At 40.5% G+C, this 20,175-nt stretch overlaps 7 non-coding genes across 7 annotated transcripts; 4 read left to right on the forward strand and 3 right to left on the reverse strand.

Annotated features, from left to right (window-relative positions):
* Positions 1-3,605: 3,605 nt before the first annotated feature.
* On the forward strand, positions 3,606-3,676 carry TRNAC-GCA (transfer RNA cysteine (anticodon GCA)). The gene has a single exon. It is a non-coding gene; the product is annotated as a tRNA-Cys (tRNA).
* A 1,731-nt stretch (positions 3,677-5,407) lies between these two features.
* Positions 5,408-5,481, reverse strand: TRNAD-GUC (transfer RNA aspartic acid (anticodon GUC)). The gene has a single exon. It is a non-coding gene; the product is annotated as a tRNA-Asp (tRNA).
* Positions 5,482-6,580: 1,099 nt separating this feature from the next.
* Positions 6,581-6,652, reverse strand: TRNAT-GGU (transfer RNA threonine (anticodon GGU)). The gene has a single exon. It is a non-coding gene; the product is annotated as a tRNA-Thr (tRNA).
* Positions 6,653-8,798: 2,146 nt separating this feature from the next.
* On the forward strand, positions 8,799-8,872 carry TRNAM-CAU (transfer RNA methionine (anticodon CAU)). Its single transcript has one exon. It is a non-coding gene; the product is annotated as a tRNA-Met (tRNA).
* A 437-nt stretch (positions 8,873-9,309) lies between these two features.
* On the reverse strand, positions 9,310-9,380 carry TRNAG-GCC (transfer RNA glycine (anticodon GCC)). The gene has a single exon. It is a non-coding gene; the product is annotated as a tRNA-Gly (tRNA).
* Positions 9,381-10,120: 740 nt separating this feature from the next.
* TRNAS-UGA (transfer RNA serine (anticodon UGA)) lies at positions 10,121-10,208 on the forward strand. Its single transcript has one exon. It is a non-coding gene; the product is annotated as a tRNA-Ser (tRNA).
* A 3,588-nt stretch (positions 10,209-13,796) lies between these two features.
* Positions 13,797-13,884, forward strand: TRNAS-GCU (transfer RNA serine (anticodon GCU)). Its single transcript has one exon. It is a non-coding gene; the product is annotated as a tRNA-Ser (tRNA).
* Positions 13,885-20,175: the final 6,291 nt, after the last annotated feature.

Genomic DNA, 20,175 nt, shown 5'->3' on the forward strand with positions numbered 1-20,175 from the left:
CTAGGCAAAATTTTGGAAATGATCCCCTTATTCCCGTGTCTTCCGGCTACTTTATCCCCAACTTTGATTTCGCGTTTTTGTAAAATATATACACAAACCATTATGTCGAGGGGATCCCTCTGGATCCATTTCACATCGATAACGCGTCCTCTTCCACCTATCGGTAGTTTGAGAGAAGTTTCTTTTGAAGTGGATACCTCAAGACCAAATATGGCCCGTAATAATCCAGCTTCCGCGATATAGGACGATTCGCTCGCTATCTGAGGCGTTAATTTACCTACTAAAATATCGCCTGTTTCTACCCAGGACCCCAACTTCACAACTCCATTTCTGTCCAAATTGCGGAGTAAATGTTCTTCTAGATGTGGTATTTCTTTAGTGATTTTTTCAGCGGAGCCTTGGCTTGTTGTATCCGTCTGAATTTCATATTTTCGGATGTGAAAAGAAGTATAAATATCCTCATATACCAAACGTTCGCTAATTAATACTGCGTCTTCAAAATTGTAACCTTCCCATGGCATATAAGCTACTAATACGTTTTTTCCTAAAGCAAGTTCCCCACCAACCGTAGCAGCCCCCTCCGCTAAAATTTGTCCTTTTTTAATGGATTTACCCCGCGGAACCCGAGGTTTTTGGTGCATACAAGTATTTTTGTTAGAGCGCCGATGGGTAACTAAAGGAATACTTATAGTCTTCCCACTACTTGATAAAAGGATCTTGTGACTATTAGTAGAAATGATCTTTCCCTCGCGTTCGGCTATAACAGAAACCCTCGAATCTAGAGCTGTTTGGCGTTCCAATCCAGTTCCAACAATGCACTTCTCGGACCGAGAAAGCGGAACTGCTTGGCGCTGCATATTAGAACTCATTAAAGCTCGATTCGCATCATTATGCTCAATAAAAGGAATGAGAGAACCCCCAATAGAAAAATATTGGAAAGGAAAAATACTTCTAACATGAATCTGTTCCCATGCAATAGTCAGGAATTCTTGACGGTATCTAGCTGGAACAACCTGTTCTTCCTGAATACCCCGGTTCAAGGACAAAGAATTTCCTGCTGCTATCATATAATACTCATCTCTATTTGGTGATAAATAAACCACCTGTCTCTCTTTTTTTTTCTTTGCTTTCTCAGATATTTCATAAAATGGACTCTCTACGGATCCCCACCAATGATCAATTCTCGCATAAATAGCTAAAGATCCAGTAAGTCCAACGTTGATTCCTTCGGACGTGTCAATTGGACAAATACGCCCATAGTGACTCGGATGGATATCTCGGCTCCGAAAACTTGCAGTTCTCCCCGTCAATCCTCCAGGACCCAAACAACTCACTTTTCGCCCATGAACCGTTTGTGTCAATGGATTGGTTTGATCAAAAACTTGAGATAAGGGATATGTACCAAAGAAGGTCTCGTAAGTAGTTATTAATAAAATCGAGGTTGAAGTTGGAGTTACCAAAGTTTGTGGAGTCGGTTTTGATTGACGTATGAATACTCTACGGATAGTTTTTTGAACCGCATGTTGTAAACGACCAAGAGCCAGTCCGAATTGATCTTGTAACAGATCCACAACCGAACGAATACGTTTATTTTTCAAGTGATTCATATCGTCATCGTCAAGTATACCCGTTTCAAATTTCATTCCAATCAAATGATCCGTAGCGGCCAATACATCTCGCGGTAACAAGAAGGTGCTGTTCTGAGGTATATCAAGATTCAGTCTTCGATTCATATTTCGTCGACCAATCCTTCCTAATTCACATTTTTGTTGAAAAAATTTCTTTTGTAATTCCTCACATAAGGATTCCGAAAATACCAGGTCCCCACCTACACAAACAAATTGTTGATAAAACTCCAAAATAGCTTTTTCTTTTTACTCAATCCTCTTCTTCTCCTTAGCATTAGGGAAAGACAAGAAAATTTCAGGGTAGGAAACATTATCTAGAATTTCTTTTAGATTTGAACCCATAGCTGATGATAGAACTAGAATAGATATCTTTTGTTTTCTACTCACGCGAGCCCATATCCTTTCTTTTTTATCAATTGCTAATTCCGATCTTCCTCCCCAATCTGATATTATAGTCCCGGTGTAGATAGAAATTCCTTTATGGTCTAATTCCGAGCGGTAGTAAATACCAGGACTTAGCAATATTTGATTGATCATAATTCGGTATATTCCATTTATTATAAAGGTTCCTAAGGAATTCATTATAGGAATGTTTCCAATAGAAATGGTTTGCTTTTGCACATCGAAACCAAAAATTAATCGCGCGGATACGTATAATTCGGAAGAATAGGTGAGTGATTCATACACAGCATCCCTTTCTTTTATCGAAGGTTCTAGCAATTGATATCCTTTCGCAAATAATTGAAATGAAATTTCGTGATCTGGATCTTTAATTGTTGGAAACTTCTCAAGTTCTTCTGCCAAGCCTTGATTAATGAACCTACAAAATCCCTCGAATTGGATCTGACTAAATCCGGGTATTGTGGACATTCCCTCATTTCCATTCCGGAGCATCTTAATCTTAAGTTTCCTGTTTATCGAAGAAAAATTCCATTATCAGCTCACTCTTCATCAATCCCTACAGATCGATCTAGCAATTATGGAATCTATATTCTGTTTACTAAATCACATGAAATTCTCGGGAACTCCACATACGTATTTCATATATGTATTTCATACATATGAATAGAGACAATTTCAACGAAAGTTCGAATTTCCCAGGGGTCCAAATGGAATGAAAATGAAGTGATAAAACATTCCTAGAACCTCGAAAAAAATTCTGCCACTTACAGTTTATGATATTCTTAGATTGGACGGCAAAGATTTCTCATTTTTTCTCCTTTCTATGAATGGGATAAAACCAAAATATAATAATTTATAAGCACTAGAAAGTTTGACTTTAGTTCGATTGAGAATAGCACGCTTAGTTTAATTTCAAAAAAGAATTTGAAGGTTCTTTTTTGTTTCGTAGTAGTAGAATTTCTATAAAATATAAGATATAAGATTTCGTTGTAGAATCCTAAAATAAAGTAAGTACTTTTTTAAGTACATGCCAATCTAGTTCTGGACCTCCACATAGCAAAGTCAATTTTCTTTTTTTTATTCAAGATATTTAATGCAATGAAAAATTAAAGAACGATTCTCCACAGAGATATGTACATAAGGGGGATCCATAGATAATAATGCTGTTCGGACCTGGAGTTTACCTATATACGGATTAGGCATAAATCCATTGTCTTTTATTATGACATTAAATGGCAGGCGGGAGAGAATACCGAAATTCAAAATAAAAAGAGAATTCTAGTTAATGGTTCCAATTTGTTCTTAATTTTGTAGCTTGTGACTAGAAATCCACTTTTCTCCTTTTTCATTTCAATAGAAAGAAAAGGGAAGTTTTCTAGTGTTAGCAATGTGTGTTTTAAGATAGAATCCTTTGAGGAGAATAATCGAAACTGGATTCAAAAAAAGCATGAATAGATTTTTTGAAAAAGATTGGAAAAAAGTAAGTAGAATTAGATTTAAGATAAAAGAAAGTTAGTTTTAGTAAGAAACGTGGATGAATACTTGCTCTTTTCTCGATTTTAGATCGTATTTTTTGGCGGCATGGCCAAGCGGTAAGGCAGGGGACTGCAAATCCTTTATCCCCAGTTCAAATCTGGGTGCCGCCTGATCAATAAAATACTTAGGCTTATAGCACTGATCCAAATCGACAAATTTGCACCCCGCATAAGTTGGGGCAAGAGAATAACAAGGCTCGGCGATACTGGATTTTGAGAACCCACCGTTCTTTCCTCAAACTGGGGTTTGTTTTAGCAGTAGTGGCCCAAACCGATACCAATAGGGATGAGATAGCGTTTCCTTATTCTTTTATTAATAAGAAAGGGCTATGTATCATATTTATACTTAATGCTCCCCAATTCTACCAGAAATACTCTAAGAATTTGTTAAGAGTAAATTCTTTGAACTGATTCATCCATAGCCTTAGGTCAGAACCCCTTTTTGACTCTGTACCCTTGATTCTACTATGATTATTCATCAATAGTAGAATAATTCCTTCATAGAAATAGGAGACATAATTTACATGGATATAGTAAGTCTCGCTTGGGCTGCTTTAATGGTAGTCTTTACATTTTCTCTTTCACTAGTAGTATGGGGGAGGAGTGGACTCTAGGGATACTACTAATTGATTGAGTAGTCGAATTGTTGTATCAACTCTTTTCTTTAATTGACCGTTTTGCATTAATCATTTTGCCGAACTTTATTCTTTCTCTCTTTCTTTAATTTTGTTTCACTCCTGTAAGAAACTCTTGTAAGAAAGAGTCTTTCTATTCTTTCTATTTCTATTTCTATATAGTAGAATAGAAATAGAAATAGAAAGAATAGAAAATAGAAATAGAAAGAGCGGTGAGAGCAATTCATAATCGCTACTAGAAGCGACCCATGGTTAAAAAAGTTCTATACATAAGAACTTTAGATTTTCTTCCGCGGAGCTATTCCCAACATATCGCACATTTTCCATTTGTTTTATATTCTTTTCTTATTCTTAGTTCTTAAAATAAATTTTATGCACTTTTGAAACATTTCGCGACATGTTTAAGCATGAAAGATTCGCTGGTTTTTTCCTTTTACTTTTTTTCTTTTACTATAGTCTATTCTCATATTATTTTTCTCTCCCTCCATGGATTTTTTCATTTTGACTTGATTGAAATTAAGTGGATGCAGTGAAAAAAGATATTCTATTCTATGTAGATTCAAGATAATATAATAGAAAGACTCTAAAGTGTGGTAGAAAAAACTATATGTAGTTTTTTCTACCACACTTTATGATTCCAACCGGATCCTTTCATTTAAGACTTGGATTTTTATTTTATTTAATCCCTTTTTCATTTCTTCAATGATTAATTGAACTTCCAATTAATCATTTTGGCTGACTGTTTTTACATAAATAATAAGTAAAAAGGCAGTAGGAACTAGAATGAACAATGCAGTAGCAATAAATGCGAGAATATTGACTTCCATAACCTCTTTTTTTTCGCAATAACTCGGGATGTAATCCCATGGAGAGGGAAAAGGGTATCCTGTAAATTCAAGGGGAGGACTTGCATTCTGATAATACTGAATCAATTCAATATTATGAATATCGGATCTATCAAATCAATTCATGGTTGAGAGTGGAATAGTATAACATAGGAGGATCCCTTCCACGTATGATATGTATGTCTTTCGCTATCAACCAGAAGTAGTGATAAAAAAATTCCTATACTCTCCTCTCTTTACTGAGAAACGCGAACTAAAAAAAGTGAAATAAGGGTACCCCATAGGTATTTGATCTTGCTTCCTGCCCCCCTTTTTTCATGGAAAAAGGAAAGATGAATTTCTCCATTCATTGAACCCTAGTTCGGGACTGACGGGGCTCGAACCCGCAGCTTCCGCCTTGACAGGGCGGTGCTCTGACCAATTGAACTACAATCCCCGCGGGGCGTATGGCATACTTATTCTTAAATGGAACCATAAGAATAAGAATATTCGCCTGTCCTACTCTAAGAAATAGACCAATCATATACTACATACCCCCGTATCGTATGGGGGTATAGTGAGAATGACATAACTAGTATGTCGCGATTTATTATCGCTAAAAATAGATAATAATCCACCTTTCAATAACCAATAAGAAAAGGTCTTTTGTTTGTAAGAGAGGAATAAAAGAGATATAGATTAGAAAGATATTTCCCCTTTTCTTTTTATCCTTTATTTCTTTTATTTCTATGGATCAAATATTCTTTTTTATGGAAGAAAAAAAATGGATTTAACTCATATTCACGAAGCCCTAGATTTTTGGGCCGAGCTGGATTTGAACTAGCGTAGACATATTGTCAACGAATTTACAGTCCGTCCCCATTAACCGCTCGGGCATCGACCCAGGAAGAATTTATTCTAGGGTTTTTGATAATCTATGATTAACCTCCTTTCATAATACTCCCTACCCCCAGGGGAAGTCGAATCCCCGCTGCCTCCTTGAAAGAGAGATGTCCTGAACCACTAGACGATAGGGGCATCACTAGACGATAGGGCGGTATACAACCGCTCCTCATTATACTATAATGATAGTATGAGCAGTTTTTTGGAATTGTCAATATACTCGAAGAGTATAACTAGATCCAAAGCAAGGAGTCCTTCCTACTTTTCCATTATGCTTTTGTAGGATTTTTTTTAGTTGATGGTTAGGTTAATTCACGGATCATCCCCTACTTTTTAGGGAAATTCGTTTATAAAGGATATGGAATAAGAATAGATTAATAAAAGGGATTCTATATTAGTTCAGTACGGGTAGTGATTTGATTGATCTAATAGGAAAAAGAGTCCAATTTCTTTTTTGGAATTTACACCCCCCTGCTTCGCTTAGTGTTTAAACTAAAAATGCATGCATCTCGCACTAAGTTATCAAATTCAATAAAAAAAGAGAAATTTTCAAAAAGAAAGAAAGTGAATGAATTTAGTAGAAAAGTACTGTATCGGATTTGAACCACTGACTCACGTCTTACCGCGGCATTACTCTACCACTAAGTAAAAAAAGCCCTTTATCGGATTTGAACCGATGACTTATGCCTTACCATGGCATTACTCTACCACTGAGTTAAAAGGGCTTCTTATTCAATTCCAAAATTAGCCACTTTCATTTCCCATTATAGGTCTACTCCATAATGTACATTATATCTGTATATATCGAGATATATAAGTCTATTCATGGTCAGGTTCAAAAAAATCTTAAGAAAATCAAGAAAAATAGGAAAATCTTTCATATTCTCTCTTATCACTTGCACAAAGTATAGGGCTTTTTATCTTTAGGCTATTGACTTTTCACATGCTCAGAACGGTCTGAAAAATTAGGGACTTTTTTCTTCTATTGGCTGATCTTATCATGAAAACTTTCTCCATTTATGTTTTATTTCCTCTAATTGGGTGGGGTATAAACGAATTCGCGCCCTTCATATACCCATATGGCTGGGTATTAATTTTCAGTGATATACTTCTTGTCTGTTTTGGTGAGAGGTTGAAACAATTTTTAACAGGCATCCCTTGGAAAAACCTTCGAGTTCAAAACTTTGCAATTTTTCTTAAGCGGATTTGTTGAAGCGATTTTCAGCAGGTACCTCTTCTCTTAGAAATATCTTAGAAATAGGGTACTTGAATATTCTCAAGGGATTCTGATTGGTGCATTTTGAACAAACTGTAGTGGAGTTTTATCACCAATTTTCTTGTAAAAGGCGGGCAGTAGAATTTATACTGCTCCTGGTTCAGGGTTTTCCGTTTCCGAAAACTAGCAAAAAAGGAGGGTTCTGGAACCCTTAAGGTTCGATGGTATATGGATATGGAAAATCCAACATGCCCCATCCTAATAGGAAAAGGAAGGGAACAGATACCCAATATGATTATTGGGAAGAACTTTTGGTAATGGTCTCGGGCCTATATGCTCTTTTTTGTGTGTTCTTAGTTCTATTCATCTTCTTTGATTCTTTTAAACAAGAATCTAATAAACTAGAATTGAGTGGAAAAGAAGAGAAGAAAAAGTTAAACGGAGAGAATCGACTAAGCAGAGACATTCAGAATCTTCTTTACATCAAGTAAATCCTTCGGCTCCTATGTGCCTTTTTCTTTAAGTTATTTATTGTTTCTCTCAAGCCATAGGGAAAGTCTATGATAAATAAAAAAAAACATCTCACTCTTTCTCTATGGCCCAGATTTCATGATAAGTGGGGGAAGATGTTTTCTTCCCCAAATTCTTTGTTCAATTCTGAACAAAAAAGAAAGTAAAGGAAAGGCCCGCGATCGAAGTACCAACCGCTAACTGTGAGGAACCTTCTCTGTTTCATTAACTAAGAGGGAATTAGCATCTTTCTCGAATGGCTACCCTTGACAAAGGGTAGCGTTGGTATCAGAATTTACATGTAGCGGGTATAGTTTAGTGGTAAAAGTGTGATTCGTTCTATTAATAACTGAATTTGAAATGATATACTTAAGGCGTCCTTAAGGTTTTTTATATTCCGATGAAAACTTTAGTTCTTAGAAAGGATTTACTCCTTTTTCTCTCAATAGCATATTGAGGAAGAATATGCATTTTCGCGATTTGTACCCAAAGACTAATTGAAATTGCATCCAAAAAACAAATAGGATTTCGATTATGAGTACAGAGTCGCGAAGCATAATTTTGCATTGGATTAAGGATTCCAATTTTTTAAATATGAGTAAAGGATCTATGGATGAAGATACAAAAAAATTTATTTCCAATCGTAACTAAATCTTCTTTTGTTAAAAAAGGAAATGGAAGCCAAATAGCTAAAAAACGGTAGTTTTGGTTTACTAGAGCCATCAGCATATTGTTTCAGCTCGGTGGAAACCCAATTCTTTTCCTCAGGATCTCTTAAATGAAATTAGGGAACGAAGTAATTAGATTAGATAGATTTAGGCAAATTTCTATCTCCTACTCTTTAGGGATCATCTAGAAAGCAGAGAGCCTTGGTTCCATTCAGACAAAAAAGCTGACTTAGATGTTAAGTGGTGAGAATACCCATAAAGGAGCCGAATGAAATCAAAATTTCATGTTCGGTTTTGAATTAGAGACGTTAATAATAATCAACCAACGTCGACTATAACCCCTAGCCTTCCAAGCTAACGATGCGGGTTCGATTCCCGCTACCCGCTCCATTCTGTATAAAATAACTATTCTATTTGTCTAGACATGGTAGAGGCCTGTATTCAACCTTTTTCGTCCACCGGTTTCCAGCGCTCCAGAGCGGAGTAGAGCAGTTTGGTAGCTCACGAGGCTCATAACCTTGAGGTCACGGGTTCGATTCCCGTCTCCGCACTTAGCAGTCTGTATAAAAGGACTATTCTATTTGTCTAGATATGGTAGAGGGCTGGGTGGTTGGGCGGTATCCAACCCTTTTTATTCATTAGTTCCCGACCCTATAAGGCCAAATTGAGCAGGTTGCGAAGTAACTTGCTACCACAAGAGGAACTCTCAAGGCCCCCTCCCTACCTTGCAGAAAAGAAAAAATAAATGAAAGAAAGGCACAGTCTATCTCCCTTCCCTTTAAAAGCTGTTTGCTGGTTGTTTGTTTCGGTGAATCCCCGGTTTAGGGAACCCTGTTGCCGAGTTCGATTCCCGCCGCTGTAGTGCTCTTTTTTTGAGTGGGGTGCAAAGGGGGTTAAGATAGTAAAGGGGTATGGTACTAGACTAACACCTATTACTTTAATAAAAGTAGACTAAATTTTTTATCATAGTACCTTACTAAATTAAGCTGGCGAGCGGCGGGAATCGAACCCGTATCTTCTCCTTGGCAAGGTGATGTTTTACCATTGAACTACGCTCGCTACGTCCTATATTTTATAGGGTATATCCGCCTGGGTCGACCGTCTATGTCTGGGTCGACCGTTTCATTTTCTATTTGAGTTTTCTTTTTATTAATTTAATTGTCTGTCAATCAATTCGGGGCACAAATTGCATTTTAATGCGTCTCACAATCCGAATAAACGGCCCTTTTTTATTTTGTATCGGGCTACTAAATACTAAACACATTTAAGAAATGAGAGAATTTAGAATAGCTACCAGAAAGACCAGTCCAATCCATAATGATGTACCGGAAAATACAACGTTTTTATTGTTTGACCAACCATCAGGAGAAGCAAATACAAGGGGTACACTAATGACTAAGACTGAGGAAGTCACAATTAATGCAAAAACAGCTAATTGGAAAGCAATAGTCATATTTCTAATCCTCCAAGTTACCATCAAATAAAGTTGACTACATATTATATTTGATCCCTCACTTAATCAAAATTGTAATAAAATACAAGAAGTAGGAGGGGTTTAATCATGAATCCATTGATTCTTCTCTTTAAAACTTATTACTCACCACTTTTTTTATTTGGATATGGGGTTGAGGGGGTTTTATGCTTTATTTCACAAGCGGATATAGCGGATCCTGTATACATGGATACAGTATACAGAAATATATCGAAAAGGGATTTGTATTTGAGATGTTTCTAGAGGTTAGTGAGTCATTTCGTATGGCTATGTTCTATTTGTAGGAATAAAATAAGGATTAGGCTGTGGAGAGATGGCTGAGTGGTTGATAGCTCCGGTCTTGAAAACCGGTATAGTTCTAGGAACTATCGAGGGTTCGAATCCCTCTCTCTCCTTTTGCTTTCCTCTCTCTTTTCTTTTGCGTATTGAATACGTTTGTTTCTTTATTTGTTTTTTTTTGTTCTGTCCCCTTATCTTTCTTTCATAGAAAGGAATGAATGGCTCGGCTAGATAGAATAACCGAGCCAGAACAGAAAAAAACAGTAGAACAGGTATAAATAAGAAAATCTTAGTTAAGAGGGGTCATGTAAAGAACAGGCTCCAAATCACGATCGATTCCCTTTTCAAATCCTGCTGCAGCAGCCCGGGCTCTTCCTGCATGCCACAAATGGCCCACAAAAAAGAAGAATCCTAGAACAAAATGGGAAGTCGCTAACCAACTTCTAGGAGAAACATAATTAACTGCATTGATCTCGGTAGCTACGCCACCCACAGAATTTAAAGAGCCTAAAGGAGCATGGGTCATATATTCTGCCGAACGTCGTTCTTGCCAAGGTTGTATGTCTTTTTTCAACCTACTCAAGTCCAAACCGTTGGGGCCCCTTAGAGGTTCTAACCATGGAGCACGAAGGTCCCAAAAATGCATAGTTTCCCCTCCAAAAATAACCTCTCCCGTTGGGGAACGCATTAGATATTTACCTAAACCTGTGGGTCCTTGGGCAGATCCCACATTAGCTCCAAGACGCTGATCTCTAACTAGAAAAGTAAATGCTTGAGCTTGAGAAGCTTCTGGCCCAGTAGGTCCATAAAACTCACTCGGATAAGCTGTATTATTGAACCAGACAAAACAACAAGCGATAAAACCAAAGACAGATAAAGCGCCTAAACTATAAGACAAGTAAGCTTCTCCAGACCATACAAATGCACGGCGAGCCCATGCGAAGGGTTTGGTTAAGATATGCCAAATTCCGCCAAATACACAAATGAAACCCAACCATACATGTCCCCCAATTATATCTTCTAAATCATCCACACTAACAATCCAACCCTCTCCCCCAAAAGGGGATTTTAGTAAATAACCAAATATAACACCGGGGCTAAGGGTCAAATTGGTAATTTTTCTTACATCTCCTCCCCCAGGAGCCCAGGTATCATATATACCGCCAAAATAAAGAGCTTTGAGTACTAGAAGAAAAGCACCTATACCTAACAAAATTAGGTGAATACCCAAAATTGTAGTCATTTTATTTCTATCTTTCCACACATAACCAAAGAATGGAAAAGATTCTTCAAGAGTCTCCGGTCCCAGAAGCGCGTGATAAATGCCACCGAAGCCTAAGACTGCGGAGGAAATTAGATGAAGTACTCCAGATACAAAGTACGGAAAAGTATCTAGAACTTCTCCCCCGGGCCCTACTCCCCAACCTAGAGTAGCTAAGTGCGGAAGTAAAATCAACCCTTGTTCATACATGGGTTTTTCTGGTACGAAATGGGCCACTTCAAATAGGTTCATTGCTCCGGCCCAGAATACGATTAATCCTGCATGGGCTACGTGAGCTCCAAGTAGTTTACCCGACAAATTGATAAGTCTGGCATTCCCGGCCCACCAAGCAAAACCGGTGGTTTCTTGGTCACGACCAGCTAAAACAAAAGTTCCATTAAAGAGCGTTTCCACGTGGTAGAACCTCCTCAGGGAATATAAGATTTTCATGAGGCTGATCCTGAGCTGCCATCCACGCACGAATACCCTCGTTTAAAAGAATATTTTTGGTGTAGAAAGTCTCAAATTCAGGATCTTCCGCTGCACGGATTTCCTGGGAAACGAAGTCATAGGCACGTAGGTTCAGAGCCAGGCCGACTACGCCAATAGCACTCATCCATAAACCGGTGACCGGTACAAATAGCATAAAGAAATGTAACCAACGTTTATTGGAAAAAGCAACACCAAAGATTTGGGACCAAAAGCGATTAGCGGTGACCATTGAATAAGTTTCTTCAGCTTGAGTTGGGTTAAAAGCACGGAAGGTATTTGCACCATCACCGTCCTCAAATAGAGTGTTTTCCACGGTTGCCCCAAGAATAGCGCATAGCAGAGCCGCGCCTAATACTCCGGCAACTCCCATCATATGAAATGGGTTCAACGTCCAATTATGAAATCCTTGGAAGAAGAGGATGAATCGAAATATCGCTGCTACGCCAAAACTCGGCGCAAAGAACCAACCGGATTGCCCCAGTGGATAAATCAGGAATACGGAAACAAAAACAGCGATTGGGCCAGAGAATGAAATTGCATTATAAGGCCGAAATTGAATAGACCGAGCAAGTTCAAATTGACGTAACATGAAACCTATTAGTGCAAAAGCCCCATGGAGAGCAACAAAAGTCCACAGACCACCTAATTGACACCAACGAGTAAAATCCCCTTGTGCTTCCGGGCCCCATAGTAGCAACAAAGAGTGTGCTAAACTATTGGCAGGGGTGGAAACTGCTGCGGTTAAGAAATTGCAACCTTCCAAATAGGAACTCGCCAATCCATGGGTATACCAAGAAGTTACAAAAGTTGTCCCTGTAAACCAACCTCCTAAAGCGAAATAAGCACAAGGAAAAAGCAATAGGCCAGACCATCCTACAAAAACAAAACGGTCCCTTCGTAACCAGTCGTCCATAATATCAAATAAATCATTTTCTTCTTTAGTAACTCTACCAAGGGCTATAGTCATAGTGATCCTCCTATTCAATTACTTCAACCATTTCCGAGCACCTTATATCACTTCCAAGGCATACGATAGATTATCTGTGGACGATTTTTTCTCGTTCAATGCCTTTTTTCAATGGTCTCGAAGATAGAAATTTTGCATTTTTATCTATGGGGTCACAGCCGAGGTCGTGGTAAATCCATGAATTTGATTCAATTAGTTTTTCTTATACTATAGAAATAAACATTGGAATTCAGGATTATTCCATGATTCCTATTTCCAAGAAAGCCTATTTTTTAAGGGAAAAATGAAAAAAAGTAACCTCTCTTTTCCCACTCGCTCTCTATTGCATGGGTATAAGAACAAAAATAGGATTCTGAAAAAAAGTAAAGATATTGAAAAGAAAAATTGACTTTCGAAATCCATTTTTATGTGTAGCGGAAAGGGGTTGCGATTTCTTCTTATTCCTATAGAACATCTAGTAACAAGAATATGAAATAGTAAATAGCGAGAAATTCTTGCCTTGCGTGGTCTAAGTCTAAGGAAATACAAAAAAATCCACTTATACAATTTCATCTACATCGAATTTATATATCAGAATAGCGGATAGAGGCCTCATTCAAGGAGTCAGGTCCACTTACTTTATCTTTCTTTCCAATTTTATGGGGTGGGTTGGTTTGATAAGACCCCTTTTTGCTTTGTTGATAAATAATAAAAAAAAGAGTTTTTTTCTATAACCTGCTTGTTTTATTATAACAAGTCCTATATGGAAATGCCTGCTGAAGAGAAAATCTATCTGATTGTCTTTTAGCCAATATCCAATTTTAGAATTAGAAAGAAAAAAGAAGAATTTTCTTCTTTTTTTTATTAACATTAAGAAAAAAGAATATAACTAAAATGGAATTGGCAATATAATTTTTTTGAACTTTTGAAAGAAAAAGGAAGGATTTTTTGCAATCGTTATTTCTTGCCTCTGTCATATCACGGAAACCTTTCGATTTGGAACGGGGAGAGATGGCTGAGTGGACTAAAGCGGCGGATTGCTAATCCGTTGTACAATTTTTTTGTACCGAGGGTTCGAATCCCTCTCTTTCCGCCCCCTCGGATCGTTTGGGACTTTCGAGTTGGAAGGAATTCTGACCCCCAGATTTTCTCGTAGATAAATGTATGAAACAAATCCAATTTGTAAGAAAAAATTTTGGATTTTTACTCGTCACGCCCAGGATTACGTCCTGGATCATTAGATAAGAATCCAAAGATAAAGAGGGAAACAAAGAATATCACTACTGTATAAACAAAAAGTTTGAGAGTAAGCATTACATAATCTCCAAGATTTTTTTTTAAGGAATAGATTACCCGTTTTTCCTTACCACACAAATCCACTAGGATGGGTTTTGTTTATTTTGACACCTAAAAATGCAAAAATCAATTTTTGAAAAAAATTGCAAGAATTGATTTATAATAAGCACTCTTATCAATAAATTAGGTTAGGTATTGTGCGGTTACCTAAAGATACCTGCTCAACGTAGATGCAGGGAGTAGAAAGGCTGATCCAAATTTATTGCTGCAGCTATACATTCAATGTAGAAGAATTTGAATTTTAGAATCGAAGGTTCATAATATAAGACTTCTCGGCTCTTATCCATTTTTCGAATTTTTTTAGAATGAATACATGATTCAATTTGGCAGACAGAGTAGTAAAGATTTCATCGAAAACTTACAGCAGCTTGCCAAACAAAGGCTAATAGAAAAAAGAGTACAGGTATGACAGGCATAAAATCCACGATTGGATTGAAAATGGCATAAGCTTCGGGCAATTTGGCGAAGAAAAAACTAGTCGGATAAATAACAGAATTAAAACAAATACAGGTTAAACTAAGTATATTAGGCATAACAAGCGTTTCGTTCTTGTAGAGTAGATAATTGGATTTTGATTGAGTTATTTTTCTAAGGGAAAAAGGAAAAGGAGGATTCAAAATCCTTTTTTCTTCGGACTTTCCCAAACACAAAATACCTCCTTGTATTCGCACTCTCATTTAGTTCACGAGGATAAGGTGCAGCAAGCCGACGAGCCGGGGAGGAGGAAGGGGCGGCCGAAAGGACGCTGGCGACGAAGAGGATGGAGAGGCCGGCGCTGCGACGGCGTTCTGGCGAAACCGAGGAGCAGCCGGGGTGGAGGGCGATGCGGCGACGCCGAGGGAGGGGACGGCAGCGCCGGCTGATGCACGGGCGCGGCGGAAGGGGCTGCCGGAGGAGACGTCGACGAGGAGGAAGGAGAGGCCGGCGCGGGCGACGGTGTTCCGGCGAAATTCGGGCGAGGAGGAGGTGATGCCGGGGATGAGGGCGGCGTCGCGGAGCCGAGGGAGGTGGTGGCGACGTCAACCGGCGCTCAGGCAGGGAGACAGAGGCGGCTGGAGGCGGCCGGCGCGGAGGAAAGGGAACGGCGACGGCGGGAACGCAGCTCCGGGGGTCTCCGCGGGAAACGGAGGGCAAGCCGGGGAAGGGGAGGCCACTGCGATGCTGGAGGAGGCGACGGCGCGACCGGACGGCGCTCTGGCGAGGAGGGAGAGGCGGCTGGAGGCGGCCGGCGGCACGGGAGAGAGAGGAGGACAGCGGGGAGAGGGCTAGGGACCACGGGAGATCGCGGGAGGGGGCTAAAACGATAGAACGGAGCGAGGGGGTTGCATTTTATAGCGGAGGGAAGCGAGCCGAGCACGGGAGAGGGCGGAACGGCGACGGGAATGGCGGCCGGCGGCCATGGAAAGCGGCCGGAGAAAACGCGGGCGTTCCCGGCGATTGGGGGCACGATCCAAGGGGGAAATTGAAGAGGAATCAATGGGATTTAAAACCCCCCAATTAATTTTGGAATCCATGGTTTGATTTGCGCGGATTTGAGGGAGGAATGGCGCTAGGGTTCACGGGAGAGGGAGAGAGGACGGCCGGGCGGGAGGAGGACGATGACCCGACGCGTGGGACCCACCGGTCAGGGGCGCGGTCAGCGCACGCGCGGCGTGCGCGTGACAGGCGCGTGCGGCGCGGCTTGGGGAGGCTCGGCTGGGCCGGGACACGGCCCAGGCGGGAGGGGGCAGGGCGGCCCGGGACCGGGCAGGCTGGGAGGGGAGGGAGGAACGGCCCGGGAGAGAGAGGGGAGGGGGAGGGAGAGGGAGAGAAAAAGAGGGAGGAGAGAGGGACTTCGGCCGCGGGCCGAGAGAGAGAGAGAGTGGACTTTGGGCCAAACTTGGCCCAAAGGAGGAAGGAAGGTTATTTTTAGGTTTTTCTTTTTACTAAACTTTGATAATTGTTTTTGTTGCTTAATAATTATTTCCGGTGCTCTGAAAATTCAAGTAAAATTTGAGGGCTCCTTTTAAACCAAGGAGAATTTAACAAAAATTCTCCGGGCCACATTCGAATTTTTCTTGTACGCATTTTAGTGTTTGCCAATTTCTTTCCGAATTTTAATTAATTCTATTATTCCTTTTAGAAAATGATTTTTATTTCGGGATGAATTTATCAGGACGTGACAAATCCACCCCCCTTACAAGAATCTCGTCCCCGAGATTCGAGGAGGCTAGCATGAAGATAGGTTGGGCGGTCTTCTCTTCTTGTCTGACTTCTTCCGTCGCGTCTTTTATAACAAACTTGCCTAGAAAAACTTCTCCACTCTAGGCTGCTTGTCTCGATCCCTTGTTGCAGATGGAATCTTCTCTTCACCTGACTTGTCCCTGGTTGAACCTTTAGCTGACTTCGACTGGGTTGCGGCACTTGAGGATGGGGCTTCAGTTCCAGAACTTCGCATAGTTCAAATCTTTGGAGTCAACCTCATACAAGTTACCCACTTCATGTCATGTGTCGAGATCAGCTCGTCATTACCAGGGTACCATGCTTGTCATTTACTTCTAACTTGTCACCAACTGCCTCATATTAGCTTTCCTGCTCTCCGGGTGCCAGCTACTTCTGCTATTCGATGCAAGGGTCGGTAACTTTGCCTTTGAATTATGTTTCTAAAAAGAACCAACTTATCCCACTTGACATGCTTTGACGTCTCCCCAAATGACTTTACTGCTGGACTTGTTATGATCTGATCGTTATCCTGCCAAATCTGAAGCTTCGCTGTTACATGTGATTTTAATCTGACCTCTGTAAACTATCTTCGAACATATCACTTGGTTCATAACTGGGAATAGCTCTCACGAACAAGCAACTCGGATTCACTTTCCACTATTCTCTTCATGTTGTTATTATTTAGCATTCAAAGTATGCCTTTACACATTCAACCCTGACGTATTCTTTTTTTTAGATTTCTCTTATCAATCACCTTTCGACCTACTTCTTTGCCCGATAATAAACACCTTTGCTGATATCTTCTATCAATCACCTTTTAAACTTTGTCAACCAAGTACTCTTCACTCCGAGAGTTGTGGATGCTTCTGGTGACAATGAGGTCCTTTGGCTTGCTGCCTTTCAGTGAAACCTTGAAGTGGTTCATCAAAAGCTAGACTGACGGTTGTTGCCTTTGATCCAAAGAAGACACATCTGAAACACTTAGTCCAAACAAATGTCTCTTTGGTTAATCACTTGATTTTCTTTTCCATCATCAGGTTGGGTATTAACTCGAGGTTAGAACATAGTTCCTCTGAAATGAGACCCTAGGTCTCCTTTGACAGTAACCAATTATACACATAATCCCATATCAGCATCTTCCAAAAGAATCCTCATAAATCTTGTCCGTATTACACATTTCTCCCTTATTACACGAATACAAGGCACTACCTTAAACAAAAAGGGAAGATGCTTAACATCGGTACATTGTTTCTACTATGGGTTATGATTAACTCGAGGCCTCACAGGTATGGCGTTTGCTCCAGTGACCACAAGGCGAGTGACTTGTCTTCTTCTTGCATAATGGCCGGAGTGATGACGCAGGTTACGCTTCGGCTGTGGACAATCTTTGGAGAAATGACCTGGTTCTTTGCAGTTGTAACAAATCAATGTCTTCTTTACTGAGTTGTCCGTCTGGGAACGATCATTCTGACTTGGAGTTGGAATTGGTGGTTGGAAATCCTTGCTAACATTGGCATCAGTGGTACCATAGTTGCTATCACCATTGGAGTCTTTCTCAGAGTCAAAATTGCTAGGGTTGTCATTCTGGGTGCCTTCATTGATACTATCGTCGATATCTTGGTGAATGCTGTTGACATTGCACGCTTGATCTAAGTGGTCATGAATGGGGCAAGAACCATGGTTGTTGGTGGTATCATCAGCATTAGTATTGCTAATGTTGTTGTCTGCGTTGTGTCCATCTTCTTGGGGTAGTAACTCTTGATGCGCAACAGAAGATCCGGTGATCTGAAGTGGCTCAGTGCGCTGTCTTTGGTTACCACATGGAAATACTGGGATGTTGACAATCCTTCTCTTGCAGTTCGTCATCCGATTATGCTCACTTTCGAGTTGCATGGCTTTGTCCACAAGTTTCTCAAAATCTTCATAATCCTCTAGGAGTAGTTGCACTGCAAGCTCATCTTTTAACCCCTGGAGAAACTTCTCTTGTTTGTCTTCATCCGTTTCCACATCTTCTGGTGCATAGTGAGCCAAACGATAGAACTCGTGCAGGTACTCTGTGACGGTCAAATCTCCTTGCTTCAGGTAGCGAAACTCTCGTTTTCTTAGTGTGATCATTCTTGCGGGAACATGTGATCTCTTGAATACAGATGAAAACTCGTTCCAGGTGATGGTATGTCCTTCTGGCCGTGATGCTTCGTAGCTATCCCACCACTCTGAAGCCGGTCCAACCAACTGATGAGTTGTGAAGCCAACCCGCTCCTGGTCGGTGCACTGAATCAACCCTAGCTTCTTCTCGACTGTGCGCAACCAATCACTGGCTTCCATAGGATCGACGGCAATGGCAAAGGTTGGAGGCTCAGTTTTGAGAAATTCTGATAACTTGCACTGTTGCTGGACTGTAGGTACTTGAACGTTGGTTGCCCCTGCTGGGTTGTTCCAATACTGTAATAGTTGAAAGGCTGTTGCCAACATGTTGGTTTGGTTAACCACAATTTGGATTAGCTCTGGTGAGGTTTTGTTGATGCTTTTCTCATTCCCACTGGCTTGGGTTCTTGAGTCATCGGATCCATCATTCCCATAGCCTTTGTTACCAGTGTTATCCATCTGTCACAAGGTAGAGGTTGAGAGGGGAAGCAGACAAGGAAAGAATGGACCAGAACTAGGGACAAGACCTTAAAGGAACTAACTCTTCTTGTTGATGTGTTGTTTGTTTCACTTATTCTGCAAGTTGATTAAGCAAACAACCTAGCATGGTTACATCACAACCCACCGATGCAAACCACGCGCTACACACACAAGCAAGGAACACACGACTAACAACACTACCCTATAGGGTGGCTTAGGTTCTGCGACGGGTTCTCCAAGATCTTCACTCCTTCACAGCTGGCTTCACTGCTTCCTCCACTTCGCTAGCGGATCCTGCAGTCTTCCGGAGCTTCGGCGAACAACTGACGATGTCTTCTTCTTCACTGACCTGACCATCTAGTACTAGTTGAAATTTGAAGAAGGAAGAAAAGGGTAAACCTTTTGCAAATAGCACTAGGGGAAGAAGAAAAAGAGGAACTTTCGCAAATAGTTTTATTTATAAAATATGTCCTTAGGTTTTATCCACTTGGCTTATCCTACAGTCGAGATGGCTCTGATACCAGCTTGTCACGACCGAGAAAAATACGTTTTCCCGAACGCTAGTGTATTAATCCCCGTCCCAGGAAAAGTCGGGGTACACCACACAAACATGATATAAAAGACACATCTTTATTATATCGATAGTATTTACATTATTACAGAGGCGCTTCAGGCCTGGCAATCAAAAATAAACAGTAGCGGACTAGCGGGCCTACGGCTCCATCTTCACAGGCGCTCAACTGGGGTATAAGCCAGGACTCCACCTAAGACTTCTTCTCCAAAGCTTCTCTTACTGAAGGGGGGGGGGGAAAGATTGAGCAAGAATGAGTACAACCACAGTACTCAGCAAGTCACACTGGCAGATGCGTGATTAATGCAAGGGGGTACAAGGGGATAATAATATAGGGGTTAAGTTTTGCAGTAAACAGCATTTAAAAGTCACTTAGTTGCCCAAAGCCATTTTATAAAGACGATCCTAGAGCTACACAAAATTATTAATCAAGGCCGTGAACCCTCACGAACCTGCCTTAACCCAAGGCCTACGATGATTCAGACCGAACTGGCAACCCGACCCTGGGTCCCAGCTCGTCCCAAGCCAACCCAGGCCAACCATTCCACATTTTAGTTATTGAGCAAATTTTAAGAATTAAAACACTGACTTGGGTACATTGCTCGGCTTGCCCATAACCGAGGGCGCGGC

The sequence above is a fragment of the Oryza sativa genome, chromosome 2 (assembly GCF_034140825.1).
Source record: "Oryza sativa Japonica Group chromosome 2, ASM3414082v1".
NCBI classification, from domain to species: Eukaryota; Viridiplantae; Streptophyta; class Magnoliopsida; order Poales; family Poaceae; genus Oryza; species Oryza sativa.